The 15802-nt window shown below is 39.4% G+C and overlaps 1 protein-coding gene across 6 annotated transcripts in view; it reads right to left on the reverse strand.

Moving 5' to 3' along the window:
• CPNE3 (copine 3) overlaps nt 1–15802 on the reverse strand; it is a 434216-nt gene that overhangs the window by 386735 nt on the left and 31679 nt on the right. Inside the window, exons 2-3 of one of the 6 annotated variants that reach the window (XM_085605319.1) lie at nt 12145–12176; nt 11344–11400 (exon numbers count right to left, since the gene is read on the reverse strand). The exons of 3 other annotated variants lie outside the window; for them this stretch is intronic. The gene's annotated coding sequence lies outside the window, so the exon portion shown is untranslated. Of the gene's footprint in view, nt 1–11323; nt 11401–12144; nt 12177–15802 lie in introns of all 6 variants that reach the window. 2 more of the 6 variants (XM_085605318.1, XM_085605322.1) reach the window with 2 other exon arrangements.

Here is a 15802-nt window from a genome sequence, read left to right on the forward strand (position 1 = left end):
GATATAGGAGCATATCCCCTTTGCAGAATTCCAACCAAAATGTTATCCAAATCAGGAAGTACAGTACCCATTGTGTTGTAGTTGAACCACAAGTTGGAAACATCACAAACAGGATGCATAGCACTCGTGCATGCCAAGTTCAGACCTGTTCTGTCATCAGCACAGTTGGAGCGGGAGAGAAGAATTTACCTGAACTCAACTCAATGTAACTTTTCTAGCTAAATCACACAGGTCAGAGGAATATAGGTTAGCCTTGATGAATAACACAATGGTTTCTATTACTTATCCTTGTTTGCTTGTTGGCACTTCTGCTAGATAGCCACAAGTTCACTACGGGCAGTAGTGGGAATAAGTTTCTAGCGTGAAGCTATCAAGCAGGGATTTCACTTTAGTTCTATGCGCTGCTATAAATAAAATGCTTTGGCAAGACTCCAAGAAGCACATACACTATGCCCAATACTAGATACTTTAAAAAAAAAAACTTACTTTCTACAGCTCTTGAACCAACCGTGTGTTTTTCAAATACGAGCTTTCAAATGAACTCCAAGAGGATTCACAGGGTAAAAAAATAATTGAGGTTTACAGTAGAGACATTCTATTAGCAATGTCTGATAACCAAAGCAATGCAAATAAAAATGTAAAAAATCCACATCATGATCAAAAAGAAACTACATTTCCAATTTACTCTAGTGATCTTGTGTCACCACCACCCACTTTACCACCATTCACAATTCATTGAAGATAATTCCATATTTTCAGACTTCCAAACAGGATTCCATCCAGAAAGAGGCACAGAATCTGCCCTCATTGCCATCTGGGATGACCTTAAGGACACAGTTGACCATAACAGGATTGCTGCACAACTTCTCTTCGATCTCTCAGCTGCCTCTGACACAGTTGACTATGACACTCTAATACAAAAACTCTACTAAGAGGGGACTGTTCTCGACTGGCTCACTACCTACAAAACAGTACTAATGTAATCCATTCCCCCCCCCCCTTTCTCAGCCAAACCATCCTTCACACAAGCCTGGGTTTCTCAAGGCGCTTTCATCTCACTCATGCTTTTCAACATCTACATGAAGTCATTACCAGCACTGAATTTCACATTACATGCCATAACTATACAGAAGACACACAAATACTCCATCAACTGGAAAGCACCAAGGACACTGGAAACTCACAAGTTTTCAGTTGCGTTAGAGCCGTTGATCAGTGGATGTCATGGAGCAATCTCAAATTGACAGCTTCCAAACCGGAAATACTCACGTGTGGCAATTGGAAAAACTATGACCAAGTTGCCGGCTGGCCTGACAATCTGGGAACACCGCTTAAAGTATCTAAGGAAGTAAGAAACCATTGGCCTCCAAGCTATCAATGAATGCCCAAATTGACAAACTAGCAAGATCCAGCTTCATTACTATAAAAACTCCGTGATGCATCTTTCCGCACCTTGGATTTCCACACAAGATCCAGACTACTATCTCTCTTGTTCGGTTTAAACTCGATTACTTCAGTAGCCTCTACTATATATCATCTTTAACAACTATGAAAATACTACCATGTATTCATAACTCTGCTGCCAGACTACTCTTACATAGAACGCCTCAAGCACAGATTTCCCCTGCCTTGAAGGCCCTGCATTGGTTACTGGTTCCTAGAAGATCCACATTCAAGCTGCTTTGTGTCACCCTTGAAGCGATACATGGAACAGGGCCGCTCTTCATCAGGAATGAAATAACCAAATACTTTCTACAAAGGAACCTTTGCTCTAGATTGGCACCTCGCCTCAAAATCCCACCATACAAGAAAAAAAACATAAGTGGCGTATTCTTCTCTGTCCAAGCAGCTAAACTATGGAACTTTTTACCCCACACATAAGATCCACGGATAATTACCTGATCTTCAGAAGACTACTCAAGAATTAGTTTTTCCTCACCTAATCACCATACTCAAACATAAATATACAGCAAATCCCTGTGTGTACAAGCAGTTATGTGGATTATATATGTATACCTAGATGTGTAGTCCTTTGTATAAATGTGCTTAATAATCAGGTTTATAAATATATAGATATTAGTTAGTTCTGCTTGACAAATGTACTGATTACTTAGGTTATAATATTCTATATTTAACTTGTATATAGGTCACTGCATAAATAAGTACATTATCATAACTGTCCATCTACAATTGCTTCACTATTGAATATAAAAAAATAATAAAAACAAATAAAATTACATTAAATACAGCAACACTTGAAAGTGAGTTTATTAAATACAACTTATATCTAGATATAGTACCTTACTTATACATATATACCTTCCATGTCCTTATGTATCTTTATAGTTATTACTTTACTTCTAATTCAGCATTTCCAATGCACTACCCTATATCGCACCCTATACCACTCTAAATATATTCTCTACCTCCATTATCTGACTCTTCACAAACCTCAATCTACAACTCTCTCCAATACAATACCCTATTTCTCACCCTACACCTCTCAATATATCCTTTACCTCAACTCTCTGACTCATCCAAAATCCCATTCTACTACTATGATTACCAAAATAACCCTTTCTAGACTCACCTCCCATACCCCTCCTGGCATCATCTCAAAACTCTTACTATTCAGATCTCCCAAACAAGACTTTCTAAACCATTCCCTCTCACTCTTACCCCCCTACTCATCCCAAACCTCCTTCTGCAGCTATGATCTCCAAATAAACCCTTTCTAGACCCTTCCCTCTTCTATCCCTCCGCTAACCTTTGCAAGCCAACTAACACTCACATGCCAACCGCTCAAATTAATTTCATAGTTCCCCATACTAATTCACCACTAATCCTTTTTGGGTTCCAGAGTAGCCTGCTACTTGCCAAAAAGCACTTTGACGCCTCGTCAGGGGTAGTAAGCACTATATAAATGCAATTACAATTGCAATTTCCCCTGCACGCCAACTGCCCCTTCTCACCTCCTGTGCCCAACTTCCCTCCACCAACTTCTGGGCTCCATGTAGGTTTTATATTGGGACAGAATCAGACCTATGATCAACCTCATTAGGTGGTTGCTGGACTTGGCCTTCTCTGCAGGGTCAACCCAAGCTTCTTGCCTTCACTCCCGCTACTTTCTGACCTGTTTTTCTTGACTTTTGGGACTCTTTCTACTCTGCCACTGCTAACTAGTGCTAAAGTGCTTGTGCTCTCTTCCTAAAACATGGTAAAAGTGCTTTTCCACCCAACTGGCACATTTAATTTACTTATAAGCCCCTAGTACAGTCGTTCTACATGTACTCAGGGCATGTAAATTAAATTATAATTGTACCACCCATTTAGGTAGCCCTTTAAAACATATCTCAGGCCTGCCATTGGGGCCTGTGTGCAGTTGTAAACTGCCAAAGCGACCTGGCAGAATAAACCTTTTAACATGAGTAAATCCAATCAGCCAGTCTTGATACAGTTTAAACAATTTCTTCCCTTTTAAAATCAATGAATTTTCATCCTTCAATATTTTAATCAACAAATCAAAAAAGATGCCAATCCAGGCTTTTCTCAACAGTACATGGCGGTTCACCATTCCTCATAATGGAGCGTAGATGGTATAATCCCAATGAATTTTGGGCCAACTGCCCTTCATCAGGGAAAACTATGATATAGAAAATGTCACATCAAAACCAGTAGTAACTAACTTGTTATCAAACATTCTAGTGTACCAATTTTAATACCAAGTGCATTACGTAGCACTGTTCAATATCATGAAATAAACCCTTCACCAAGCACATCCAGTGTATAACATAACTGCTAGTGAAACATTTAAAAGTGAATGTTTCGAACTGCCCTCACAAAAAAATATACCTCAATACCTTATATCTGTGAAATATATCAAAAGCATGTTTTTCAACATATTGGTTAAATACGAGGGCACAGGGTTGCGCGCCAAATCATCGCCTTTCAGCATCATTAAACTCTAGTTGAAATTGGTTTGCATTTTACCGCTCATAATGAAAATAAACCTTTTGCCGGGCTTAAAACTCCCTTTTTAATACACATAAGTCACCCCTAAGGTAGGCCACAGACAGTCCACTACAATAACTATAACTCGCACCTTTATGATACACTGCTTACACTCTTTCATATTATATCACTTACACTATGCGAAAACATAGCTTTCATAACGCTGGAAACATTTCAAATGGCATCATTTTTAAGAACACTGCATCGTAAAGGCGGGATATGTATTTATTGTAGTGTTGCTAGCGAGTTGATAACACTATTCGGAGGTGGGCGAGTTTTATTCATTTGAAGCTGGTGCGCAAATTATAGATTTACGGTATAACTATAACTTTAGAGTTTCTACTGCTTGGGTAGTTTAAGTTTGGTTTGTATAGAAACAATAACGTCTTTCTAACTATAAGTTTTGACCTTTGTTTTTTAAACATATATAGACAGATTTATACATTTCTACCTTAAAGATATCTCAGTACGCATGCAGAAGAACACCAACAAGACAGACCCCCTGGTATCAGGTCATGTTGGTTGATGGATCCTGAATTTTTTGACCAGAGGAACTTGTTCCTTCTCAGGAAGTCAAGAATAACTGATGGGCATATAATCGCTCACATCATCGCTAAAAGGTAATGCTGTTGCTAAGGGTGGTTGGTACAACAATCGCATGATCAAACTGATGCCCCAAATCTTACCACATACTCAGCCCAGCTTAGGGGCGAGTGCCATTACCTCGGCAAGACTGGAATGGTCTTTAAGGTTGCTGCAAGTCAAAAAGACCCAGCTGCAGCAATTCTGGCAAATGGCAGCATGCAGTGTCGATTACCCAGCCCCACCCCACGTCCTCTTTAACCCTTGTATTTTCTGGAGACGGGAGATAGGACTGGATGTTACTTATTATGATTAACGCACGTTTTGGAAAAAAGGTGGCAATATCACCATTCAATTATGGAAGAATACCTGCAGTTGCATGTTTGTTTTATTCAGCATATTAAATTGGTTCTCCTCAAAATGCAACATATAGATTTAAAAAGTGTAATAATACAATTAGGTATATTGTCTGCTCTTGTAGCTCTTACGCACATGAATATGTTATAGCTGCCCGTTACTTATTACAGGCTGTAATGCTCAATGCCGAGTTATTCATAACAAGAGCACAAATCTCTTTTGGTTATTTATTAGTCTGATTCACAAAGCAGAAAATGTACGGCTCTTTACACGTTAACAAGAGAATATGCAGCCAGGAAACAATATAATGTGGAGTAACAGGAACCTCTGGTCACTGTGAAGGGTTTTTAACCTTTTTTTTCTTGCCTCAGCTTTTACCTCACAAGTGCAGCTTGAAAAAGCCGTCGGGTGGCATACCTGTCTGTCAAAATAGCACGAGTCACAGATCTTCAATAAAGTTCAGAAAGAAGTCCCTTTGTCTTGGGCAGGGACAGGATTGCATCTCCCTAAGCATGCTGGTTCCGGCCTCTGCAGCAAGGTGTAGTGAGCTTGGTTGGGATGCCTATTGCCTGCTGAGGTCACTCTTGCACGTCCAGGTACAGTAGGTCACAGGTGAGAGTTGCCAGGTTTCTCATTGGCATGCAAAGTGAAAACAATAACTTGGGACAGTTTTAAACCTATCACCCCTCCCCCCCCCACCCCCGTGAAAGTCATTTATTCTTTACTCCCAAGTGACCAAGATGATCTTTAGTGTCTCACAGCAGCATTCGCAACCGAGTGTTTTAATACAACTGTGAAATGCTTGCTAATTGCTGTTCAGAGCAGTGATCACCCTGTATCTGCTCTGCTAATTATGAGTAAAATAGAGAAAAACTAAAAGTGTTGGGTGGAAAGCTTGAAACAATTTCAACCAATGAACATTAGTTTGGGCCATAGGAGCCTTATTTATTTATTTAACTCACAGGGCGGGGACCCACCATACACATACCAGCCTTGGTCACACCTCAATAGGAATAATGTAGCCCAAACTGCTATGCCACATCCCCTCTGAACAGGAACCAAAGTATCCATAGACCAGTTTAAGTCTACGTGGCCACATTAGAGGTACAGTGCGGCACCTAGGGTCTCTGTTAACAGTTCAAATTCCCCATTATTCAAAATGAAGAAAAAAGTCCCTCCCGCCCGCTCTTCTGCCGCACCGCTCGGCCCCACAACAAAAAAAAGGGGGAAATAAAAATCGCAGATCTGCATGGAATCCGGTAATCGCATTCGAAAAATTACCAAAAATGAGCAAAATCTTTTGCTCTGGGAGTATTATACTGATGTGTATGGATACAAATAATCAGCTGGGAGAAGAGAAAATAGAAGAGTAAACAGACAAAAGGATCGAGCAGTCTTATTTATGCTGCGACATAAAATTAGAAGGAAAAACAGAAGTGGACAGAGGACAGAAAAGTAAATAGATAGGGGGAAAAAACAAGGGAAAGGAGAATAATAAGAGCTGTAAGACAGCTGTGAGACAGGCGTGGAGATAAAGGGCAAAGAACAGATCAGAAGTCAGAGGTGGAGAAAGTTGAAACTGAAGAGAAAGGAGCAGGGGTTTCTAAAAGATCCCAGGCTAAAACAAGAGAAAAAGGTTTTTATATCTCCCTCCATATGATGCCCAGTGATGAGGGTGGGAATGAATATTCTGTGGCATTCCCTATCCGCAAACAAGCATTAGCAAAGCCAAGTGGTCTAGCACTGGCTGTCAGCCTCTTGGCTATTCTTTAGTTACGGTTTTTGCAAAGTATTATTGTTCGGAAAGATGCAGGATCCTCATTAATCTAAAAAATATTGCCATGGTACACACAGCACTGAAGAGAACTACCTTGTATATGGATGTGCTCCTTGTGATAAGGGAGCATGCCATACCTCATAGTGAATTCAGTCAATGGCTGAAGTGACATTGCCCCTTGATGCACTCAAGGGTAGGTGTAGAAAACATGTGAATGACAGTCAGACTAACGGAAGCAGTCTGGTTGAAAACGCCTATAATTAATTATGTTATACATACTTTTAGTAAAATTAAAAGATCTTGGCAAAAACAGATCTAAAAAAATTATTGGTCTGGCATTGGCTGCCAGCCTTGCCTATGAGAAAGGAGGCAAGAAAGTAAGGACGGCAGACAAAAAAAGGGGAGGGAGTCAGGCAAGAAGGAAGAAAATTAAAGAAGGAAAGGAGGCAAGAAAGAAAGCAAACAGACTGAAAGTAAAAAGAAAAAAGTAAAAAAGAAGGATTGGCAAAGAAAGAATGGAACGAGGAAAGTAGGCAAAAAGAAAAATGCTGAAAGTAAGAAGGCAACAAAGAAACAAAAGAAAAGAATGCATAACAGAAAAAAGGAAAGAAAAAAAAAGGAAGAAAAAGGAAATAAAGAAAAAAGAATGAAAGAAGGCAAAAAGAAAGTAAGAAGGAAAAAAGAAAGAAGGAAGGAAAAAGTAATAAGAAGGCAAGAAAGAAGGAAAAAAGTAAAGGCAAGTGATAAAGATGCAAAAAAAGAAAAGAATGCAAAAAAGATAAAAGGCATTAAAGGCAAAAAAGAAAGAACGAAAGACAGAACGATAAAGGAAAGGCAAAAAGGAAATAGTAAGAAAATAAGAAAATAAAGAGAGCAAAAAGGGAAAGAAAGGAGATGGAAAGAAGGAAGCAATAAGAGTTCAAAGTATAAAATATTGTATACTAAAAGCCTAATGACACCCCCACCTATGTTTAAATAAAAACGTTACAAGTGTACTTAAAATTGAAAACACTGTAAAGTTTGGTGTTCTTCCTGAGAAAAGTTCATTAAGGACCCATTAGTGGAACAGAGTGCAGGAACACAGTATGGTATGCTGTGAAATAGCAGCAGTTCACTTCAAAATTAATTTACAGCAGCATTGGAGACAGGAACTGATGAAGGTGGAACGTGCCCTGTGTTTACTTCAAATGTGTCTACTATCACACCAAGCAACACTGGTGGTAAAGGGAACTACACTGTGAGCAGATGTCCACCCTGTGAAAGGGCAAAATGCAGTTACTCAAAGTGATGTTAACCAGTGGCTTAAGTAGGCTGAATTATGAAAGTGAACGGTCGCACTCCTCAATGGTAATTGCGTAATCCAACGGTAATCATAATGTAAATGCTTTGTGGGTGCTGTTGAGTATCACCCCCTGATCATGGGGCGTTGTAGAATGTCAGATGTAGTTCTTACTGTCTGGAAGGACAAACTCGTATGAGCACTCCTTTTAGCGAAATCAAATCGCCTTAAATAATTGCTGTACCATTCTCCTTGATTCACTTTGGTTTATTTAACTGCATATTCCAATAGTGAAATACATTATCCTCATTATATAGAATTCTTTAGATCGTTGTAACAATATCACAATATTTAACAATCCATTGTTGTTTGGCTCACAGGGTTGAGAGTGAAGTTCCCCGATGCATTTCGGGTCAAGCCCTTCTTCAGGGGGTTCTCCCTGTAATAAATCAAAAATGCGTAGTTTGATCCAAGATCCGGAATGCGATTTTAAAAGACGCGGTGCACAATAGCATTCCCGTAAAGTCAATCAAAAGTAACGTGAACAGATTCAGTTATGCCCGATGTTCATGCATGTTGTGAACGAAAATATCACAAGCATTAGATGCTAGCGGAATGAAAGACAATATAATGTGAATTGTTAAAAAGCACGTGGTATACGGTATCTAGCCAGTGAGATCAAACGGTGATTACAAACATGTGTGTTAATAAACTTGTGTGAATGTCGGGTATTTTAAATGACGAGAATATCGCCAAACATTATATTCTGCCGAAGGAAGTGAAAATAAGTATGAATTTCTCCAAATAACTATACAGTCCTTCACGAATAATCCGGAGTACTAGCATGCTTCATGTAAGGAGAAAATGTAAAAAAACATGCGTACCCGGCGTACTTCGGTAGGCTGACCCATTGCCCCATGCTCTAGTCGGCGGAAGCAAATTGGGAATTACATAACACCAGACCAATGAGTGAAGAGAGGCGGTTGAAAGCCCCTGTAAGTAAATATATTATACATTAAAAAAAATTAATAAAAAAAGATCTGACTAACGCTAAACCTAACAAGCATTTGCATAGCCAACAGGTCTCGCATTTGGGACCTTGTAAGTTTTTAGCTATGCAGCACATTATCCTCGGTGCTACAACATTTACTGTTCTTTAATGATGAAACGTTGACACTAATAGGCATATTATAGAACTGCATTGTGAAGTACTTAATGTGTTATTTTTGTATAGCAAGTAATCTGAACTCACATATGATGAAGAGCTTTCATATGCTATGTGAACTTGCATCAATACCTGGTCCAGAACTATCACACACAATTGCAATGCTGGCTATCGAGTCATGCATGCAGGGGAGAACTATCACGATGGAGGCAATTTAAAGACTTAACGGGGCCTTCTGTGCCTCCTGCCCCAAGCCTGACACTCTTGCCCTTGTGGTATCAGCATGGCGAGTAGATTTAGATGCTGAAAGGATTCAATGTTGAAATACAATACCAGTGACCAGCATGGAAAAAACAGGGTGCAGTTTTTTTCAGCAACAAATACCAGTAATATACCGGTTTTATACAAATGGCATCTGAGCACCTACAATCACATATGAGTAAAAACGCTGTACAACATCTAGAGTCTTTCAGGCCGTAAGAATGAGGTATTGATTTTCACTGAAAAGAACCTGAATTTCCAAATTTTGCTTAGTCTGCCAACCCAGATGAAGCTTTTTTCATCCATTCTCTTACAACTCCTTCTGGAAAGTCCTAAAACCCAGTAAAGAATGTATAGCTGACACCAATGTTAGAGGCCTGTGGTGAATTAATGACTAAATATGGGCTCAGAAAAGAACGTCCCTTGTTGTGCAGTGTGCCACAAGAGTAAAAGGAACCCCACAAGAAGAAGAAAGCCCCTCAACCAAAGTCAAATTGTAAGTCTCCTCCCTAAAGTTGGTGTCTAATTGCGCAGTGCAGTGTTTCAAACTCTTGTTATGTGGGGGTTGTGGATAGAGGCCAGCGTCCACTTTAGTGTAGAAACAAAAAACCAAAGATGCCAGAAAGTGCGGAGCTCTAGGGCCATGTAATCACTTATTACCACCTTAAAACAAGCGACCCAGACCCACCTTGTTCGCCAGCTTGTGGTGCAGGCTCTCCTACTAGAGCAAGGGGATCCTCGTGGTGCGCAGTGCCGGTGGATACAGCTTGACAAAGTTAATCTCTGGGCTCCAAGAGTGTTCTGCCTCCTCCATGTTGCTGATGTCACGGTGACTAAAGTACATCCACCACGCAGGGGTTTCCTGGAAAGCCACGCTGCCCCCAAGGAGGGATTCGAAGGCAAGGGTGTGTGGGGTGGGGGGGGGGGGGTATGGGTGTTGTGTCTTAGTATGTAGCCAGGCAACATGTCAACATTCCTTCCATAGCAACCAGGATGCTTTGTTCTGAGTTGGCTGGGTGAGAAGAGATGGCAGTTGCAGAGAGAGGACCAGTCTGACTAGGGGTTGTACATGTGAACTTGCAATAAAGTTTTTCTCACAGATATCTGTCTGCGCTTCTTAAAAGTGGCGACGAAGGTGGGATGATAAAAGCATATGAAATTTAAGCTTGGAGTCATCAACCCCTAGACGAGTGATAATCAACAAATTATTGAGACCAGCGAAAATGGACTGCCTGAATACAGCACAAGGTCAGTGAAATCCAATAAAAACTATTGAGACCAGCATTATTTTTATTATTAACATTATAAGCGTGGAACTGATTGATGACTGCTGGTGCTACAAACGTGAAGAAGACAAATGAAAGCATATTTTATGCTTTGAAACTAATGACTGTTGGCGTCACTAGTGCTTAGAAGACATGTGGAAGCTTATTTAAAAAAAAGGCTCCTATATCTGCGCAACAATATTATTTAACGGCCGGCACTGAATTGCATACATTGCTGAATTATTCTGCAGTTGAGGAATTGAAAAGCATTGTTGATGGAATCAAGCTGTTGATATGTGTGACCTTATGCGCATGGAATGAAGTCTTATCCCTCATGTGATTTTAAATAAAGGAGAAAAAAAAGTGTGGAGCGTGAAGTGAGTGGAAACCCTGACTTGACAAAGAAGATTGCCAGCGTGTATGCCTCTGATTCACTGTGCGCATTGAACGAAGACTTCCTGGCTGTGCGCGTGTGAATTTAATTAAAAATAAACACAGCAAAGAGAAGCGTGTGTTTGTATCTCCTGCCATAATTGGGAGTGTGGGCTAAGCCTCCCTTGCCGCGCGCGTTGTTCAGGGGTGGACACAGCGTGTGTTTGTGGCTCCTGCAACCAAAGCAAACTCACAGCAGCTCTGCAGCTCTTACTTGAATTGTCACTCTGAAGTTCCAATCAACGGACTCAAGTTTGGCTGGTGTGGCTTCCTGTACAAGTGGAAACAAAAGAACCCTTACAAGCTGTATCCCCACAAATAAAACAGAATACACGGGTCCTTTATTTTAGATACAATGAATAACAAATACTAAAATGTCATTGCATGCAAATTAAGGACCACAATAATAACCAGACCTCGGTGACTACTTTTATTTTGTTGGTTTATTATTTTACCAAATAATCAATTTTTTTTTTTAGGTACTTGGTAACAATTTGATAACGGTGACTACTTTTATTGTCTTAGTTTATTACTTTAATGAATATTCAATACTGTTTAGTATACATATCAATACTGTTTAGTATACATATATTTTCATTACGTGTCATTTTACTAGTGTATAATTTAAGAAAGGTTCCAAATGGATATGTCATCTATAACTGCTCCACCCACATTTTTACAAAATCCAGGAGAACCTCCCTTACCATGGGAAGATTGGATAGAATAATTTGACACATATTTGGAGGCTATTGGTGGGGAGGATTTTGTAGCTTCGCGCAAATTGGCCATACTTGAACACAATTTAGGCATTGAAGGCAGAAAAGTATTAAAAACACTACCAATTAACACATAAAAGAAACCCATAATAACTAGTGATAAAACCAACGAGTGAAGATGAAGAAGTGGTAGAATTTCAGCAGGACACAATAGATAGCACTGACAAATATATTGAAGTAATAAAAGCATTAGAAGAAAACTACGGCAAAAAAGTTAGTATTGTAGTAGAAAGACATACGTTTTTTTCTCTGTCACAGTTGCCAGGAGAATCTGTAGAACAATATATTTCTGTATTAAGAACATTAGCCGTTACTTGTAAATTTAGAGACCTTCATGAGGAGATCATAAGAGATCAATTCATCAATAGAACAAACAACATCAAAATACAAGAAAGATTACTAGACATGAAGGATCCTTCTTTGTCAAAAACCATTCAAGTAGCAAGGCGCATTGAAAACACTTCCAAATATGTTAAAGAATTGAGTGCAGAGAAACCTGTATCGAATAAAGTGTGTGTGTTAGAAAAAGATTCAGTCTAAAAGAAGGAAAACAAAAGTAAAAGTGGTTTCATTACGAAAAACAATAAAGTATGTTATAGATGTGGTAGTATAAGACATACAGCTGATTCTGATAGATGTTTTGCTATCAAGGAAAAATGTTATAAATGTAAAAAGATTGCCATTTAGCACGCATGTGCAAAGCAGGGTTCTTGCCTAATGCAAAATGGAAACCATCTGTAAATGCCATAAGAGAAAATATTGAGGAAGATTACTCTGACAATGAGGGAGAAGTTGAAGTAATGGTGATTTGTGACAATTCCATAAATAAAATATCAGAAAGTTACAATCCTCCCAAATGTGATGTAGGAATAAATGGCACCAAGATAACAGTATGGGCAGATTCATGTTCGCCTTATACTATTATAGATAACAACTTTTGGGAGAGAATAGGAAGTCACAAGTTGAGAACACCCGATGTAGAACCTGTGGGGTGCTGTGGAGTAAAACTTCCCATTTTAGTATTTTTTGTATGTACTCTATCCCATAAAGGACATGTGGCCACCACTAAAGTATAAGTAGTGGAAAAAGGAAGGGCACTACTTGGATGGTGTGAACAAAGAATGCTAGGCATGAAACTAGACTCCAATCATCCTCAACAAGTGTTCGTGACTGAGGATGCAGAAATAGCCAAATGGAGCACTAAATTTCCCAAACTATTTGATGAGAAATTAGGTTGCTTAGAAAAGTTTGAACACCACATTGTGCTCAAACGAAATAACATACCATGTGTGCACAAAGCAAGAAGCGTACTTTTTACTCTCAGAGAGAAATTGAAAGCTGAACTACAAAGATTATGTGATGCTCAAGTCATAGATCCCATTGAGTCATCTGAATGGCTCAGTCCGGTAGTTTTGGCACAAAAACCGGACGGAAATTTACGCATGTGTATTGATCTGAGAGATCTCAACAGTAACATTCTTGTTGATAGGTATCCACTACCTCACATAAATGAAATGGTAACTTCAGTAAATAATGCAGAATACTTCTCCATAATTGATCTCTCAGATGCATACCACCAAACCAAACTACATGCATCCTCTAGACATCTCACTTCCTTTATTACTCCGGAAGGAGCTTTTCAACTTATCAGAATGCCATTTGGCCTGGCATCCGCCTCCGCGGCTTTCCAAAGAGTAATGAGTAGAATATTGGCGAATCTACACAATGTGCTAGTATTCCAGGATGATATATTGGTATGGGGGTCTACCCGTGCTGAGCACGACTCCAGATTAATGGAAGCATTAGAAAAACTACAGAGTGCAGGACTAACGGTGGGAAATAAAAAATGCAAATTTGGTGTAAAACAGATTGATTATTTAGGACATACATTGTCTAAAAATGGTGTCAAACCAAAAAAATTACTTGATGCAATCACAAATGCTCCGGCGCCTAAAGATAAAGAACAATTGCGCTCATTTCTGGGTCTTGCGGAATTTAATTCCAAATTTGTACAGCACTTTGCTGACAAAGTTCACAAAATCAGAATTTTTATGAAAAAAGGGGTCTAATTTGAATGGACTGATGAATGTCAAAAGGATTTTCTCTCCATCAAGGAACAAATCGTTAAAGCAGTTTCCCTTAAACCATTTAATCCTTCTCATCAAAGTATAATAGTAGTGGATGCCAGTGCTTATGGACTGGGGGATGTGTTGATGCAAAAGAATTTGGGACATGAAAGGGTTTTAGCATTTGCATCTCGTACCCTCAAGGGTGTGGAGGCTCCATACTCGGTCATAGAAAAAGAAGCACTGGCATGCTGGTGGAGTGTGACCTATTTTAAGAATTACATATGGGGCACACACTTTGAGGATAGAACTGACCACAGACCTATCGAATTATTTACAACCAAGGGAGTGGCAAAGGCTACTCCCAGAATTGCCAAATGGTTATTCAGACTTCAAGGTTTCAACTTCTCCTTACAATATGTTCCAGGCATTTGAAATGTTAATGCTGATTGCTTGTCACATTTGTCATTGGAATGCAATGAGGATGAAGTTGAAATCAATGATGATTGTGTTGTAGCAAATATAACTGAAGTGTGTAAAGGTGCCATATCATGTGATGAGTGGAAAGAGGCTGTAACAAATGACTATCTTCAAGGATTTAATAATTGAGTTATCTAATCCATCTGTATCCAACATCACACTCAAAAAGAAATTTGGGGAATTTTGGACTGTATGGTCTGAATTATCGCTGCTAGATGGTGTATTACGGAGGAATGGCAGATTAGTAGTTCCAGATAGCTTGAAAGAAAGATTACTCAAACTATTACACGAAGGACATGGTGGCATGTCAGCCATGAAGAGGAAAGCCAGAGAAACATTTTGGTGGCCAGGAATGGACAAAAATATAGAAGAACATGTACGTGGATGCATAGATTGCATGTGTTGTGACAAATCTCATAGAGTAGAGGAATCACCCATACCATCAACCACTTTTTCTAGCAGATCATGGGAGAAAGTAGCCATGGACATTTGTGGTCCATTCTTAGCCAAGGGAATTGTCAACAAGTACGCATTAGTGTTAATGGATTACCATTCCAAATGGCCGGAAGTAGCATTCACGGGGGACATCAAAGCACGTAATGTCATAGAATTTTGTGACCAAATATTCCGCAGCGAAGGATGTCCTAGCACCTTAATCACAGACAATGGTCCACAGTTCATTTCCAATGAGTTTAAAACTTATCTAGCCAACATGGGTATCACTCACCATACCACTGCTGTCTATAATCCTAGGGAAAATGGTCTTGTGGAGAGATTAATAGAGCCTTAAAAGAATGTATACAGTTATCTGAACAATCTGGTGAAGATTGTAAAGAGACAGTAAAGGAAATATTATGGAGTTATCGCACTACACCTCATTCAGTCACTAGGGAATCTCCATTCAAACTTCTCAAAGGTAGGCAACAGGGTACTAAGGCTACTCCTGTGTGGATGTTCAAGGACTTTTCACGTCCAGTTTGTAAGAAGGGGCTAGAAAGTAGGGTAAAGCAATACCAAGACAAGTATATGCACAGACACAATGATAAATTGAAAAGAAACAATCGCAAATTCACAGTTGGAGACTGGGTAAGAACATATAGTGTAGGTGTACAAAAAAGAGGTTTATCAAAATGATCTGTTGTAAAATGCATAAAGAAGGTTAGTGGTAAAGTGTGGAACACACGATGTGTGACCTTATGCAACAAAGTGGAAATTGATACCTGGTTGGATGGGGATGGCAGCAATCAACTAAACAAAGGTTGTGACACTGTAAACAATGACAAACGTGTCAGGAAAATACCCAATTGGCATAATGATTATGTGACTTATTAATCGTCCAGATGTTGTATTT

Source organism: Triturus cristatus, chromosome 5_1 (genome assembly GCF_964204655.1).
Source record: "Triturus cristatus chromosome 5_1, aTriCri1.1, whole genome shotgun sequence".
In the NCBI taxonomy this organism is placed as follows: domain Eukaryota; kingdom Metazoa; phylum Chordata; class Amphibia; order Caudata; family Salamandridae; genus Triturus; species Triturus cristatus.